Source organism: Equus caballus, chromosome 22 (assembly GCF_041296265.1).
Source record: "Equus caballus isolate H_3958 breed thoroughbred chromosome 22, TB-T2T, whole genome shotgun sequence".
Lineage (NCBI taxonomy): Eukaryota > Metazoa > Chordata > Mammalia > Perissodactyla > Equidae > Equus > Equus caballus.
This window is the reverse complement of record NC_091705.1, coordinates 3,726,852-3,738,476: the sequence shown is the minus strand read 5'-3', so window position 1 is coordinate 3,738,476 and position 11,625 is coordinate 3,726,852.

The window sequence follows — 11,625 nt, the reverse complement described above, 5'->3', positions numbered from 1 at the left end:
ATTTTAAATCATTAGGTTTGAACATCTACTATTTCTCAAACACTGAGATGAAAAAAAACATAAATAAAAGTAAATTCTGGGTAAAGGCAGTCAAAAGGTACAAGCTTACAGTTACAAAATAAGTCAGCCCTGGGATAGTTAACAATAGCGTATTGCATATTCGAAAGTCGCTAAGAGAGTAGATCTTAAAATTTCTCATCACAAGAAAAAAAAGTTTTGTGTAACTATATGTGGTGGTGGATATTAACTAAACTTCTTGTGGTGATCATTTTGCAATGTATACAGACTTCAAATCATCACGCTGAACACCTAAGACTAACACAATGCTACATGTCAACTGTATGTCAATAATAAAAACTTTAGGGCACAGCATGTATAGAGACAGAACTCTTATAAATCAATAATAAAAAGACAAAAATGCAATAGCAAAAAAAAGTCATCAAAAAACGTGAATAGGCAGCTGAGAGAAGTGAAACCCAAACTATCAATAGCATACGAAAAGACACTTGACCTCTCTAGAGGAAGGGGCAAAATGTGAAATTGGGTTGCTTTCACATAGGGGCAAAATTTAAAAATATATATAGGCAAAATTTAAAAATCTGATAATGCTAAATATTGGCAAGGATGTGAAGATAAGAAATTCTCATCCTCTGCAGATGGGAAAGTAAATTAGTACAACTGCTATGGAAAGCAATGTCCCAACGTTTCGTAGACTAGAATCCGTGCATATCCTACTGCACAGCAATTCAACTTCTGGACATATACCTGGAGAAACACTTATACATATGCACAAAAAGAGTTGCCTTAAGGATAGTCACTGCTTTATTGTTGCAATCATAAAAAACTGGAAAGAACCATCAATAGTGGAATGTGTAAATCAATAGTTGTGTATTTATAGGATACAAAACTATACAGCAAAATGAATGGACTAGGTCCATGAGTATCAACATAGATAAATCTTGAAAACACAACTCTGACCGCAAAAGGTAAATTCCAGGATAAATTATTTATATGTAAATTTTATGAGGACAAAAGAAAAACTCAATAGAAAAAAATCATCAGAGGATTTGCTAATACGCACACACACGTAGGAATAATACATACCAACTTTAGAATACTGATGACATCGTGGTAGCTGGAAGAGACAGTGATGGAATATGGTGTAAAGGGAACTTCAGCTGCAAAGAAAAAAGAGATTCTAGTCTGTGAATGTATTGAGAAAATTATTGAAATAATATCTATTTGGACCTTATTATAGAGTTATTTCCACCATTTACCATAATAAGTAACATAAAACCTATTAGAAGCAATAATCAGTCGTATTGGAGTTTATCAAAGTTTAGTTTGTCACATGAAAAAAATGGTCTCGTCTGGATCGAATATCTCTCAGAATTAAGAAATGGGATCCTTCTGGTTAATATAATTGTTTTCTGTCCTTGAGCAAATATCTCCACCTCAAATGGGGCTTTGATTTCTCCCAAATATTGAAGGGTGAATTGAACAAAGTGATTTAAGTGTTTCTAAAACTCTTTTTCATGGTTCCTTTGAGAAATTAAGAAAGATTTGAACATTCTCAGACACAATATGAATATCCCATACTCACAAAATACGCCACAAAATATGGCTACAATTTCAAAGAGTTTTGGAAAAGCTTGTGTCCCATGATCCTTGGGCCACAAATGATGAACACCTGAACTACAGACACGTAAGTAAACAACAGTACTTGAGAGGACTGGGTTCAGTGGGCCACAAACTGGTGTCGACACCCTCACACACATATAGGCACATACAGCTGTGTTTTCCTGGTGTCTGGTAAATGGTAGGCACTCCAAATCTATTTACTGATTGAATGAATGAATTTCCACATCTCCTTCTTAAGAGAGTGCCAGCTCATTAATTACTCTTACATGCACATTAAAACAAAAGATCAAGGGATCTTATTGAATTACCTTTTGCACATTTTTAATATCTCTATAAATTAGGTTATGAATTTCCTGAAGACAGGGCCAGCCAGGGACAAATTAAGAAGCGATGAAAGTTCTGTTCTACTCCATCTCTGAGGCTCTCCTCAAAGTGAAATCCCTGATGGATTCAGCGTTGCCAGGTCCTGTGCATATATCTAGGCATGCATACATGCATGTGCATGTACACACACACATGATACACATGCATAGGCACACAGGCCGTATATATACTCACAATTGTGCATGCATGTGTGTGCACATATTCATGCTTGCATGCCTACATCCAGGCGTACATCCATGGATGCCTATATCCGTGTGTGGAAAAGGCTAAGGAGGTGTCTCCGTACATACACGCTTGTGGAGTGCTTGGTGTGCTCTGGGAGCTAAGCTGACGGTTTCACATACATTACCAAATTAAATATTACAACAATCTTTGAGATAGGTGTTATTTAAAATGCAGATATGTATTATAGGTAAAGTGAGGCTTAAAATGGTTGAATGGCTTGCCACAGTCAAACAGGCAATACAGGATGCGCTGGGTTTCTTAGATGATGAGATAGCCTCCATTCTTGCTCCAGTCTACCATGTTTCCTGATTCTGCACTTCTGTCCCCTTCAGCATGTTTCTCTCGGGCTCTCTGGGTAACTGATACCAACTAACTTCTTGGTGGGTCTGTGTCTCTGACAGCAGGTTTGCTTTTGAGTGAGAAGTAACTAGGGAAAATGATGACAATCCAGGTCAAACAGAGTTCTGGCCTTCGGAGTAGGGACTGAAGGACACTAAAGGGAGAATGTAAATGCGCACCTTATCAGGGCTATAAGTTGACATCAGTTCATTACTGTATGAAATGCTAGGTTGGTACTTGAGCATTCAGAATGGAGAATGTAATAGTTAATAGACCTGAAATTTACTTGCAAATAAACTCCAGAAAAATTAGCTGAAAAATCAATGTATACTTATTGTATATTTTTACATTTCATACATATTATACATATATAAATTTTATTTATTTTCTTCAAAAAATAAAAACACCTAAGTTTATATAGGTACACACACATAAACACACACGCAGATATTTCCTCTTATAAATCCTCACACATGCATCCCCAAATTCTGTTACTCAGGAAGAAATTGGCCTGTTTCTTAACAGACCTAAGAATCACCTCTTCTCTTTGCTTCTCTGAAGATCACAAGCTGTTCTCAACTGAAGCGGACCAGAAGCACAAAGCAACCAGGCTGCTCTGCTAACTCCCTCTGATGACACTAAAGGAAGTCTAAATTGCGCTGATGTTACAAATTTGCCCACAAATCTAATGAGGGACACAACAACCCTGTTGCAGCCAGGAGGGAAAAAACCTCTACGGTGTTCTTCTCCACTTCGCAAATGAAAAAACAATGCTGAACAAACCAAAACCAAAACCAAAACAAGGGCCCTGGAGGTAAATCCAAGTCCACTTTGACATTTGGGAACATCATGCTGTTTGAAGAATTCAGGCAATGTATGTAAGCTGACTGTTGGTCTAAAACGGGCATTCATAAGTTAATCACTGACAGAGACTGAGATACTCACCGAGCTTTGTGAATTCTCTCCAAGTCCCTCCCTCCACGACGGGGAGCAGCCCCTCAGCCCACCCTGCATGTCTGCCACTAGTGAGAAAAGAGTGGGTGGGGACGTGTGAGCTACTCAGGTGACAAATGGGTGGATAGCACAAGGAAGATAGCAAATCATACTCTTCAAAAAGGAAGAGCCAATTAACGCATTCCCTCTCTCTCCAGAACTTCAGGTTTTTGTTCCTTGCCCAATCTGCCATAAGTATGCAGAGAAAACATTCCATTTCTGTCACCACTGCTACCCTGAGTCTCATGAAATAGAAAGAGCACTGGCCTGGGAGTCACGAGTCCATGGCTCCATCTCTGTCCTGGGAGGGATCAGCTCTGTGACCTGGTCCTAGTCCTTGAATTTCCACACGTCTTGGTTTTCCTCTCTGTTATGGGTGAATTAGGTGACTGACTAACACCTAAGCCCCTTGTCTGCTTTAAAAGTCTTACCCTACGGTGTTCCCCTGACCTCTTCCGTTAGTTGCACCATTGGAAAAGAACAAAAGCTAGTGTCTCTTGGATTCTGAAGTTTGGGTGTCTTCCCATGTTGAGCCTAGGAGCAGCATCACCAAAGAGAGTACGAAGTCAGGTGGCAGTGAACACGACAGCGAGAACTAGGGTAAGGCTTCCATAAGGAGCATCTCCGGAGGGATCAGCCTGGAGAGCTCATTTCAAGCCAATTGAAGAGTCGCCCCCCACTAGGTGTAGCATGTTAAAAAAAATTGTAACCATTTTGGGTAGAAATCATTCTAAAGGGTCAATCACTAGCCTGCCATTCTAAACATCTCAAATCTGGATTAGTTTTTTTATTGAGGTATAACTGACATCTAACATTCGTTTCAGGTGTACAACGTAATGATTTGATATTTGTATATATTGCAAAATGATCAAGACAATAGGTCTAGTTAATGTCCACCACCAAGCATAGCTACAAATCTTCTTTTCTTGTGATGAGAACTTTTAAGATTAATTTTTAATAATGTTTCAAGACCATTTTCATAAAAATTTGGTAATTATGCTGTCGGTGTGTGTTATGCCTCATGTTTGCATCTGCCTAACATCCATATGTTGAAGCTCCGATCCCCAGTGTCATAGCAACTTTCGGGGGTAGTTGGGCTTCGATGAGGCCATGAGGGTGGGGCCCATCACGGGAATAGTGTCTTTATAAGAAGAAGAGACACCAGAGCTTCCTCTCTCTGCCATGCGAGGACACGGGGAGAGGCGGCTATCCTCAGAACCCCCGTGCTGGCAGCCTGAGCTTGGATGTCCAGAACTGAGCCAGGACTGTCTGCTGTTTCAGCCCCCAGTGTGTGGTGTTTTTTCTTAGCAGCCTGAACGGACCAAGACAGGATGTTAATCAACATTTCTCAGTGCCTACGTGCAGCAATTTCTGCCTACGTTTGGAAATCGCTATTTCTTACGAGGCCCGAAAAAAGCAAGCTGAATTAGGACATCTATGAGTAGAACAGAGAAAGCAGGATCCGGCACGTGCCCCTGTGTGTCCCCACGGAATTGAGTGTGTGTGCCGAGCGTGTGGATGTGACATCGTCTTGGCTACCAAGGAGCCTCCTGTATGTTGCTGTCTTGACCCTCCGGGAGAGGAGGCCGGTCACCAGGGGTGTGCATGACAAAGGTCCCTGCTTCGTAGATGCTTGCGCATCCTTGGGGGCGGTGAGGGAAATCTCGTAAATACCACTGGGCTTGGCTCCGTTTGAGTGGTTTTAGAACTAGTTTTTTCTTCTTCTAAATGATTTATATTTATCAGGTTAGTTCCAGTGTCACCAATGAGAATGAGTTTCTCCTTTAAGATCCTTTATTCACCCAAAGTTAGCTATAGCAATGCAACAACCACCGCACACAGTGTAAAACCACATGCATCATTTATTGTCATTACAGCTGTGATTTTGCAAGTCGCCTGGGCTCGGCCGGGCAGTACTCACTCAGGGCCTCTGGTGTAGCAACAATCAGACAGAGGCTGGGGCTGGAGTCACGGGAAGACTCAAACAGCGGGGGATCCTCAGGCTTCTCTCCTTCTCTGTCTCTATGTGCTTTCCTCTCACAGTTTTTACCTGAGGGCTCGGGGCTCCCGAGACGTGTGTCCTGGGAGAGAGTGCCAGCTAGAAGTTGTAGCACCTTTCACAGTTGGCACTGCACGGCCACAGCATGCCTTCTGCTCTATCCTGCTCATTAGAAGTGAGTCACGAGGCCAGTCCTATTCAAGGGGACGGGATTTTGACTCCAGCTTTTGATGGAAGGAACTTCAAAAAATGGGGATACGTGTTTAAACTGCCACATAAGTCAAAATTGGGCCTTTGCCTAAGTCTTTGCCACATCTCTTCCTTCTGGTCCTCCCTGCCTTTCTTCTTTCCACAAGCCACAGAGAGCAGAAGCAGAAAAAGGCTAGGAGATCACTGTTCTTCCACTCAGTTGTCAGAATGCCTCCCACCACTGCTGTGATTTCACACAGGACAAACAGAGGCCGGTTAGTCTGAACCCTTCAACTCACCTTTAATAGCAGAGCCAACAGCAGAACCCCAGAACTCTTCCATGTTCTACGCAAAAGGAGAGAATTAAGTAAGTCAAACTGCTGTTCCCAGGGTTGTTCCAAGGGATTGGGTCAGGGGTTGCTGCGTTCCCTGCCCCTGGCCCGGCCCACGTTGAGGCTAGAGGGCTCCCTGTTTGTGACTTAGTGGAGAGCCTATGGGTGGCTTGAGTGGTGGAGAACAGTGGTCTCTAGACTGCCATTTCCCAAAGCTGGCTAGCGTGGATACGCCCCTCCCCACTGAGACGGAGATCCCTGTGCAGGATGTGCATCAGAGAGAGGCTCTGGGACCATGACGTGTGGAAGGCACTCACAGGGGCTCCTACCGGGCATCCTGAAATGGAGTACTCCTTCACAGTGGTCCTGAGGGGGGCCCAGATGGCCAGGCCTTTGCAGACATACATCAGTGGTCGTTGCATGCCATGCCAGAAAGAGAGGTGAGCTGGGTTTGGGGTGGGTCACACGGCAAACAATGTCTGCATATCACAGTGATTTGTCATGAATCACAAATGACAAGGCCCTGGCCCCTGGAGATTCTGATTCAATAGGTCCAGTGGGGCCTGGGAATCCATGTTTCTAAAAGGCTTCCTGGTGATCTTTTTTGACAGCCAGGTTTCCCTTGCACTGGCCAATGGCTCCGAGGCCCTCCTGAGGTGGAGAGAGGTACCAGGATGCTGAGTCTGATGGCGTTCCCAGGCCTGAGCGTTAGAATGCAGTCAACATCTGACACTCACACATGGGCAAAGGTGAAAGCAGCGCCTGACTATCCAGATTCCCCAAAGCTCACCAGAGAGTTGTCCGAGCCAGGGTGTGCCCCTCCCACAAAGCAGAGTTGGCAGGGGGGCCAATTTCTTGCCTCTTACAGCTGGGGCACTCCAGCCAACCTTGTTATTCCTGACAGCAGCCTCTCAAGGAGAGCCCGATGAAGTGAACTTCCAGCTAGCTGAGCTGGCTCCTTCCCCAGCTGGAGAAAACAGCCCTATTATAAACCTACAAAACTGGAGTGGGAGCGGGAGGAGGAGTTCCAGGCGTTTGCCTAAGTCCCTCCTGCAAAATTGACTTTTCTGTCCATGAGAACACAGCTCTGCTTTGAGCGCTCCTGTGTGCTTTGGCAGTTTCAGCAGGACTGTAAAATTTATCCAAGGAAAACTGGCATTTATCTTGGGTTCACTTGCACCCAGCAAAACTGATAAACAGATGGGGGCTCGCCAGGCCACGGTTAATTTGGTTAGCACTTTACAAAATACAAATGTCACCCTTTATTTCTACAGGGATTAGTTATGACTAACTGGGAAGTTACCACTCTGTTGTATTCTAACAGGATTGTTCACGCCTTTTTCAGGACCCACTTCCCACTTTCTGTGAGGCACCCTCCATTGAAAAGGGGGAGGGGAGTGCCCGGGTAGACAGGGACTTGCCGGTATTGTTGGCAATAAAAGGATAAAATAGCCCTGCTGGGTTGCATATGCACACACAGGACACTTATCTGTAAGGGCTGTGGAGGGAAAAAAAAGAAGGAGAGAGAAGGAAAGAAAGAACTCAACAAGCCCTGGTGGGGAAGCTTGCAAAGGAGATCAGAATTCAGAGCAAGTGTCCCACCCCGGTGTCTCAGAGTTTTTTTCCTTTTGTGTCCCAGCTAAAGGCACTGGGAGGATCAGAGACCTCATCCCAGCTCTGTTTACTTTGGGAACAATCAGCGATGTATGAATAATAATGCCTCCCTCTGACCATGACTAATTGAATTGCAGCATGCAGTGGTGGGGAGGGGCCTTTGCCCGGCCAGTCCATCACGGTGGCTTCTCAAGTAGCCAGGGACAGTGATTGATGCCTGGTGCTCCCCAATGAGCATCATTGAACCCCTAAGAGCAGGGGTATGCACCTGCATTCTGAGTTTCTATTAACCAGGGCCTCCCGGAGGCGAAGGTCAGGAGTCAAAGATGGGTGTGGCGGTTAAAAGGGAGGAGCAGCCAGGCCGCCCCCAGTCTCCCTATTCTCACCTGATTTTAAGCGAGTCTTCGTCATGGGGATGAATGAGAAAACATCAGTCTAGTGACCATGCAGGTCACAGTGGGGCCACCCTGCTGAGGCCATGCCCGTTCAAAGTATCTGGTTGGTTTTAGGTGCATTGGGAGCCCCTGCTTGGAGAACAAAAAAGGCAAACAGCCAAAGACTTGTCCTGTAGGAGGATGTTTTGATGCTAACACATAAGGTAGAAAGGGAGGCAGAAGGCAAGCGAAAAGAGGGGCAGAGATCTAGGGGCAGTTGAAAACGGAGTCTATGGCCGTGTCCACATTCTAACAATGGACCACACGGGGACCCTAACATTTGGCTGTCCTGGTTGTCTGCACTGTGTTTACACAGCAGAACCATGCAGCTGGGACCCCGGGTTCAGTCAGACTTTGTTCTCACAGCAAGAAGCTGACCCCGGGTGGACTGCAATCAGGGAAGCTTACGATGCCCACCAGTCTTTCTAGTGGTCTGGACACAGCAGAAGTCATCCAATTACAGGGCCATGGGTTTCCATCTCGATTAGATTCCGTCTGGTTCGAGCCTCAAATTGGTACCTTGGAATGAAAGCTGGGCACGCTACCCTGGCTATCCTTGCTGGCAGAGGCTGGCTGGAGCTGTGCTTTCTTCAGGCGCACACTGGCCCCAGGGCCTTTGCTTTGATCAGCTTCCCTTGCTGAGAGGTGCCCCGAGGGCAACCTGAGGGCCCAGGTCTGTCTGGTATTTAAAATCTCAAAACTTTAGAGTCCCTCCAAACATTTTCTTATTATTTTTTCATCAGCTTAGCCATAGGTATCACAACCAACAATTATTTTACTGCACATGAGTTTCCCAGCTCTGCTTTCCCATTTACAAATAAGACACCTCCTGCCCATTCTGAATTTTACAGAAATAAAGGATATTTTGTTCTTATAAATAAGAGATATTTTTAAAACTTTGAAAATGCCTGTTTGTTTTGCTTATCTATTTTCCTGTCTAACTATCTATTTGTCTGTCTATCTGTCTATCTTAGTGAATAAAATAAAACCTGGAGAGCAAGGCGGGAGCTGAGGGAATGCCCTTCCCTCCGGTGGGCGCTGGCGCAGACCCTGGGTCCCACAGCCAGGCTGCTGCAGGTAATTCTGAATCTATGCAGAAAAGTGATCTTTCCAGCATATCCTGTTTCCTAACCCCACTTGACCAAATGGACAAGAAGATATATGAGGAAAATGGTAATTTTCCCATACTTGTACCAAACATGAAATATTTTCACTGCCTCAGATCCAGGCTGTTTTCGTCCCTGGTTTCCAGTGCCTGGCCCAACCCAGTAAACAAACAGTGTGACCACCCTGCCGGAGGCCACACTCCTGGGGTTAAGATATTCCACCTAGAATCCCTTCGCTCTTTCTTGGCTGATATTCACGGTCACCATCCTTGTGCTTTGAATACTAAACAAAGGGAGACAGGCTGGCTTTGCAGCCACATTGAGCAGAAGGGATGGGTGAGAAGCAGCATTTGCCCCTGCAGTTTGTATTTAGAACATAAATACTCCAAACCCTCGAACGCAAGCCAGGTTCTTCCCTTCATATGGAGCAGCAATTTACTGGGAGAGAAAGCAGAAAACAATCTAATTTCTGGGAAGACTGCGGAAGTCAGCCCGTCTGCGCCCTGAGACTGTGTCCACATCCTCCTGACTGCCCTCCCTTTGGCTCAGATGCATGGAGGCAAGTTGTGCCTTCTGACTGAGGGGCTTTGGGGGGACCACCGAGCACTGCCTTCACCACCCCAACCTCACCCTGTTAGAACATCACACTTTGGATCTAGATGTCATCTACACACTCTACCCTGTTGAAATAAGGCTCTAAGGGGAGGGTTTTTTTTTCTTTGATGAGGAAGATTTGTTCTGAGCTAACATCTGTGTCAATCTTCCTCCACTTTGCATATGTGTCGCTGCCACAGTATGGCTTGACAAGTGGTGTAGGTCTGCCCCATGGATCTGAACCCGCAAACCTGGGCCACTGGAGTGGAGTGCGCTGGACTTAACCACTGCACCACGGGGCCGGCCCCTGGAAGGGGTGTTTAAGGAGAAAATGATCAGGGTAGAGGAGGGAGCTCAACGGAAGAGGAGAGAAGAGAGTAACTGAGAGAGCGGTGAGAATGGAAATCTAAGGTCCCTTCTTGAGCCTGCAGATTGTCTCTGGGTAGCCTGGGCTTCCTACGCCTGCACAGCTGTGGGCAAAGGCAGGCCTTCTCCTGCCACAGCTCCCCAGTCTGGCAGCTGCAACCTAGTTAGAAACAGTAACGGTAAACTCAAACCACATTAGCTACTTGAGACTATACAGAAGTAATGACACCGTAATCTACTATGCTTCCTGTGTGCCGGGCACTGAGTACTTCCAATACTCCACATTTATTTTAACCCTCCCCTAACCTAGGGGGTAGATAATACGATCGTCCCCACTGTGCAGCTGAGGTCGCCGAGGGGCAGAGAGGTCAGGTCAATGCCAGAAGTCTGACCCAGGCCTGTCCTCTCACCACCCACGGGCTGACCTGCAGGCTCCGCTGGCTGCAGCCCCCACGCGGACATTCCACATCCTGACTGCTGGGATGGGCACGTGCAGTCTCTGAGAACACGTGTCTCTCAGCCTCGGATGACACTTGAGACGGAGAGCTTTTAACGACCAACAGAATTTGAGTATGGCGGGTTACAGGACACAGGGGGCTCGTCAGGAAAGCCTCTTGCTCCCCCAGGGCGTTAGGCAGTGTGCTACGAAGACCAGATTCAAACCTTCGGGTGACAAGTCACCTTTCCACACTCCATGAAAGCAAGGACATTTCTGGTTTCTAAAGCCACTACTTTTCAGGCAGCCCCAAGCGCAGTTGGCGATCAGGACATAAATTGGTACAACCTTTTGAGACATTAACTATTAAAATGTGAATGGACATATCCTTTTTACTTAGCAATTCTACTTCTGTGTGTTTCTTCGATAGAAAAACACACAATTTTGCAAAGATCCATTCAAACATGGTCATTGCAGCTTTATTTGAAATAGCAAAGTTTCAAACACTAGAAATGTCCTTCCAACGAGGACTCTTGAAATAAACTCTAATTTATATACTAGACATCTGCTAAAAGCAATAAAATGCATCTGTATGACCTAAAATGGAAAATTATCCTAGATATTTTATTAAGTGAGTAAAAAACTATATAGAGAGAAACATTCCCTTTTTATAAAATAATTGTTTTATGAAATAATAACCACAAAGGCATATTCGTAAAAGATATTCTGAAAGCAAATTTCCCAATCTGTTAGGAGCAGTTACCTCTCGGGTTGAGATCAGAGAGGATACCCTTTGTCTATGATATGTTGACTTGTATTCTTTAAATCTTTATTTCTTAATGGATATGTATATTTCAACAGAAAAAGAAGACATTCAAAAGTTATTGTTTTTCTCAGAAAATACTCAGTGATCATCTCCATCTCTAACAATCACATTTTAAAACATCTGCACTATGAGGTCACCTAAGCTGGT